Consider the following 6640-nt stretch of genomic DNA (forward strand, 5'->3'; position numbering starts at 1 on the left):
CTTGAGCTCACTTTGTAGCCCAGGCTGGTCTCAAACTTGCAAAGATCCTCCTGCCTCAGGCTCCTGAGTGCTGGGATTACAGGTGTACGCCACCATGCCCGGCTCATTCTTTTCATTTAAATCCTGAGTTTGTAGGGTGGAGCATGTCTTTCCTCTTTACTAGTTACGGTTGATATATTTTGATTAATTTATTTTTAAGGAGGAAAAAGCTTTGCTTAGGTGATAAGGTGTCAGGAAACAGCTATGTTAAGAGAATTTTCTACTATATAGGTTTTTTTTTTTTCCATTTCTAAGATGCAGTAGACTTTATTTTATAATTATGTTTCCATTCACTCTTTCATAGGTGTGGTTTACTTGAGCATTTTCCTTTCAGTGAATATTTTAAAAATAATATCAATAACTTTGGTTAACTGTTTCACTTATGGCCATCTGAAAACCACAGATCGTACATTAGAACGATAGCATTCCTTCCTTAGGTATTGCATTAGAACATATTTAAGAAATTTACAATGTGGTAAATAAAAGTCACAGTAGCATCAATTAGTGGTAAGATTTAATGCTTATTCAAGGAGTTTAAGTTAATGATGCAGCACTTTACTGATCCTAAAATATTTAAATGTCTGTTTTATCACCTGAGTTCACACTGATGCTTTCTCACTGGGTCTGTGCTTTTCCTCTAAGTAAGTGTATACCTGTCAGTGTCCTGTGCAGTTAGTACCATGTCATTCTGCAGGCACATGTGGTACACCCCCTCTGTCAGCCACCACAGCACAAGGATCTAAAAAGTAGTATAAGAATCAGAATATGCAAGAAGTAGCAGGCAGAGAATCAGAAGTACGTTCCAAGGAGCAGTATATACCACTCAGAGATGGAAAAAAGAAGAAGAAGAATTAAAAAATGCCAGATATTCAAAAAACTGATACGTTTTTACACAAAAGAGTTGTAAGATGATCAGGAGGCAGTCAGTATATCAGTGATCTGAGCAATTTAGATTTTTTCTGAAGGAAGTAGACACCTATTGGATATCTGAGGAGTATGCAATCTGATTTGTATTGGAAAAAAACTTTACTATAGTTATAATGTACAAAGTAGATGCTACAGAAGGGAGGCAGAATGGGAAGACAGGGAGACCACTGTCTCCCACGGAGACAGTGTCCAATTATACAGAGTGTCCAATTATACAACAGTGTCCAATTATACGACAGAGTCCAATTATACAGAGTTCAAAAGCAAGCAAGACTGGTCAGTGATGATAGATCACAGGAGTGGTTGCCTTAGAGGGTGGAGATTGGGACTAGGAGTGGATTCTTCTAGATCTTGAAGGGGATTAGATGGGCATGTTCAATTTGTGAACATTGATCACACAAAGATTTCTTAATTTCACAGTACTATGTTATATGTTGATTAAAATGCTCTTAAATCACATTTACTCACCCGCTAGGCATATATGCTATTCTAATGCCATTCCCAGCCCCTTCCTGTCTAAAGAGTCACTTGTTTGGACTGCTGCTTATATCTTCTTCCTTGCAACTCCCTGAAGAGAGATTTTTGTGGCTGGTAGCATAAGCTTTGGCCACGTTTCTTAACCCACTTCATTCCATGGGGTGATATGTTTCCTGCAGGCAGCTTTTCCAGAGCTTGAGCTTTGCTCTGTACTTGAAAGTGTAGGACCTGATGAAGTATAAACATATTGTGGATATACTAAGAAAATGGAAATGTATCAACCCTGAAGGGGAATCTGTAGGTTTCCCCTTTGAGCAAGCAGTTCCATTTGGAAAGTGTGCTGGCCTCTGGAACAGTTGACCGGGAGCCGTACTGTACAGTTGAGCAGTTCATATTGTTCTTGTGCCCTGGGTCAGGTGTGTGCTTTTCCCATTCAGTCTGACTGCTGCCTGACAAGATGCATCCATTTTCACCTGGCAGTGTAGTTTCCGCCAAGGTGGGAGCTGGACCTAGCTCAATTCTGTAAATAAGCTCTTGTTAATTAGATCACTACTTACTCAATATCACTGGTGATATTAACAATAAATGTCAGATTCCTTGACCTCAGATTTCACAGTGCACATCTCAAACTTAGCATCTGTCTTCTCTGGTAATATTGAATGCCCAGGAGGCAGTGTAACGTTTTCTAGCTCTGAAGCCCCGAACTCTCCTAAGTGCAGAGCAGCACACAGTATGTCTTTAAAGAGAATGGCAGCTAAAGATGTAAGGAGAATAAAGTAGAACTTTTGGAACAATAGCATTATTTGTTTTGTTAAACTAAATAATCTATCAACACTTTATTAAAGTGGAAAATACCTGTCACCTTAAAATATCACCAAAGGATACACTTTAGTGTTGCATATCTATGTAATTGACATAAATTTTCTTCAGAAAACAAGTAGGGTAAGTAAAATTATTTTAGACCCTTACAGATTAAAGGAAAACGTATTCCCTTTTCAAACTGTTCAAATGGGTGCTTTACAGAATTGTGTCAGTGAACTGAAATAGTTCCAATTTAACAAAGATTCTTAGGGGTCATGTGTGGTTAGTTTTGCCAAGTACAATATTTGACTTCCATGCTGTTGAGGCATTTAGTTCTTTATCAACTGAATAAATATAATAATGAAACTTTAAGAGGCATTTAAAATGTTCTCCTGTGTATACTGTATTAATCAAATCTTACAGTATAACCTGGTAGAAGTTTTACAGTCTAGCAACAGCTTTGACCCAGCAGTCATGGGCTTAAATTTTCTTCAGTTATGTACATTTGTTTTATTACTGTTTCCGCACAAAATTATTGTATTTTGCTTAAACTATTTACATACTAATGGAGCTCAGAAGTACAGACCTCCAGGAAAAATGTGTTGGCATATGAAGATCGGATGTTTGAAGTCAGCACTCTAATCTTAAGGATAAACGGTGTTTGTTTGAAAATTTTCACATTTCTCTTGGTGTAATTATAAAAATGGGTTTGCTGATCAGAACTGATGGGTTCCGTTGTTATGAATAAGAAGTCCATAGACATCTTTACACATAGATGAAAAAATAAATGTCTCTTTATCCCCTATAAAGTAAGCTGGTAGGTTTCATTGCAAAATGATGATTTATTTTAAATATTAAGGTTAGGGATTAGATTATTATATCTAACTGGTGACTATAAAATAATGAACCTAATTTTCCATCACTAATGAAGTGGTCCATATCTCTTGAGATGCGGAGAAAAAAATGATCTGTGTTTGGCAGACAGCTTGTGGAAAGGACACAGACTGTGGGGATCAGATAACATTTTAATTCAAAGTGCAGATCTGCTGCTGCTATGCTGACGTGAGGGACTTGGGAGGAGCAGTTTTGTTCAGGAACCTCAGGAGTCATATACTCTTTACGAAGTCTGATTTGATTATTAAAGTGAGGTCCGTGCTTCTCGGTGTTGTGTTAATAACTGTACTAAACTCTATGACTCAGCTTAATAGTGTTGGGATTTGTAGCTACCGTGGTTGCCTCTACTTGACTACTTGCTCTCCTGAGCCTGGATTATTGATTAGTAATGTCCTTCTAAGTTTTACTACTAACTTTGTTTTATAAATATATCACTTCTTAGTGGTTATGAGTTTATCCACATTTGGATCTGCCACCAGCTGGCCAGGTGACCCTGAGTGAGTGTCTGGCTTCTCTGTGCCTCATTTTCATTTTTTAAATAATAATTCATGTCACTTAGAGTTACAGATGAGTATTGAAAGAACTATATGTAATTGTAAAAGCAAATATGGAGATCCATAAGTGTTAGCTACTTCTTATTCTCATTGTCAGTACATTCAGTAAAAGCAAGGAAACGTTACCTGGTTTTACAGTGAAGGTACAGTACTAAAGTATACCTGCTCAAGGAGAAATCCCACAAATATATTTGTGATTAAACCTACCTTTTAAAGTATCACTAAGTTGTTGGTAATTTTTTTCAGTAGACGTATACTCACTGTTGGCTTTCTAATGATCAGTGAACAAGAGCCACATTGCATCATCTGTACTAGAAAGCATGATTTAATTAGTGCTGGAGTTCAGCATGTTTCACCTTAAGACTTCGGGGTGTGTACAGTAGTCTTTAATCACAGTTGTGAAAGAGCTAAAAAGAGTTAACCCATCACAGAACTTGGCCCTAGGCACCTGCCTCAAACTATCTCCAGAGGCCCACAGAATAGACGGGGACCCTAACAGAAGTGTAACTGCAAAACACGCAGCAAAAATGGAACCCAATGATACATTATTTTTTTTTAATGAGTTAAGAAATTTTTTGCTAGTATTGTCAAGTTCTGAGGTCATCTCATATTGTTTCACCTTTCATAAACATAAGAAAATTAGCAAATACAGACCACAGATAGGTTTTTTTAAGCTAACATTCTGATATCAGTAATTACTCTTTGCAGAAATAGCTTCTTTAACACCTTCTGTACTCTGTACTTTAGTACATGTAAATTTTGATCACTTAACTTCAGTTTTCTGAGCCATCTAAATTAATATTATTCCAAAGATGGGCTCTGTAAACCTCTATTCATGTGACCTTGTTCCAGTGGTGTATCTGGCTGGGCTAGTTGGTACTAACGCATTGCTGACTGTGAAAGGCGGGATACCTTATCCAGTTTGTTTCAGTGAACTTTCTGGAATGAGTGACTGCTGTGGTTAAGATACCAGCTGAGTGTCCTCCACAGGTTCCAGTGTTAGAGGGTTGGTTCCCAAGGTGGCTGCACTGAGAGGTGATACAGACCTTTAGGAGGTGGTGAGGCCCAGTGGAAGGTCCTTAAGTCAGTTGGACTCCTGTGCTCAAAAGGGAGGACCTGGCTAGCTCGCACAAGAGGGTAGTTATAAAAACCCGAGCCTGGCCCTGCACAGCACTCTGCTTCCTGGTTTGAAGTGTGATCGCTTCCTCTCTCCTGTGCACCTTCCATGATGTGATGCCATTCATAATTAGACCCTTATTGGAGACCAAACCAGTGAGGCCACCCAGTCTTTGACTTGGAAACTGTAAAACTAAACTACCTAAAGTTTTCCTTTAGAAGGTGAACCCTGCCTCCAGTATTTCACTGTAGTCATGCAGACAACTAATGCAGTGACCTTTATATGACTAGATAAAGTCCCATCTTGTGCCCACCCTTCTCCAACACCTCTATGCATGAAGAGGGCATAGTTCCTTGGCATTGCCGCAGACAGAGCCAAGTGTATTTTGGGGTTTTGTTGATCGGCTCGTGACTTGAGAAGAAGATAGAATGAGATTGGAATAGAAGAGAAGAAGGAAAAAACATAAACCAATCATGTGCTAAGAATAGCAACACTTGTGTTCAAGGGTGGCCCTTGGGTTAGAGTTCACGCAGGGTTACCACGGCCAGAGAGATTGAAACCATTGGGAATTGCCTACACTGGGGGCTGCAAGGGCCACTGGAGGCCGTGAGCTAGGCTGAATTGTGTATTTCTGTGTGTTGGTCTTGGTTTGTTTCCGTCACTTGCATGATATTCCTTCACCTGTGAAGTGACCGTTGTCTCACACCAGCACCACCTGCAGCTGTCTGACCTCTGGGCCTTCTCCCCTCAGTCTTTTGAAGGCATGATTTGCCAGCCTTAAAATCCCAAGCAAACTGTTTGCTTCCCTGTCAGCTAGAAGCCAAAGTAGAGTTGTGAAATGAGTATGTTTTTGTGTTCCCTTGGGCTATTAGAATAATTTTACAAAAGTAACTTGGAAGGACTAAGGAATAAATAACTTTTTAGGGCTGTCAGTTAGTGGATTAGACTAGTAAGAGGAGTTATTGTGAAGCCATTGATTTAGCATGTTTTATACTAAACATAATTGAAATTTTAAAATAAGGATTATTCTTTAATGTCCATTTAAAATTTGTGAGGTTTTTGACTGTTCTTCAAATGTGTACTATAATAACCTAAAATGACTTTATTGTAGGTGCAAAAGGGCTGAGGGTGTAGATCAGTGGAAGGGCCCTGAGTCCAATCTCCAGGAGCTCAGAATAATAATAATAATAAAGGCATATATTTGGGTAATTGCATCCTTATGGAGAAGACTGGGCTTATCTCTTCTTTAATTTCTTTATTCAACTAAATTTCAAATGTGTATCTAAATTACTAGATGTGTGACCTTGAAAAAGTCAGTTTAGCTCTATGATAATCACTTTTCTCATGTTTAAAAGGAGGTTAATGTTGTCTAGCTCAGTGAACTGGGTTGTAGGAGATAAATGAGACATGTGCCTGGATTACAGTTAGCACAGATGCCAATTATGGAAACTGCTGTAATTGCAGAATCGTCATTTGAGCATGTAATATTTTGACAATGATAAACCAGCAGATTGTCACCTGAGGATGATGAATAGTAAGGAAAAGAACATAGGTTTATTTGATTTAATAATTAATATACACAGTTGATTAGACTTGCAAATTTTAAAAACATACTGTCAAAGAAGAAATCTTAGGATTTATCTCTAAAAGAAATCATAGAACCTGTCTTCAGAAAAGACAGATTCAATGCAATTCCCATTCAACTACCATTAGCGTACCTCACAGATATTGAAAAAGTATGCCTTAAATTCATCTGGAACCAGAAGAGACCCAGAATAGCAAAAGCAATCCTGGGCAACAAGGACAAGTCAGGTGGAATCACAATCCCTGA

Source organism: Chinchilla lanigera, unplaced genomic scaffold, assembly GCF_000276665.1.
Source record: "Chinchilla lanigera isolate Chin_1 unplaced genomic scaffold, ChiLan1.0 scaffold00012, whole genome shotgun sequence".
NCBI lineage: Eukaryota > Metazoa > Chordata > Mammalia > Rodentia > Chinchillidae > Chinchilla > Chinchilla lanigera.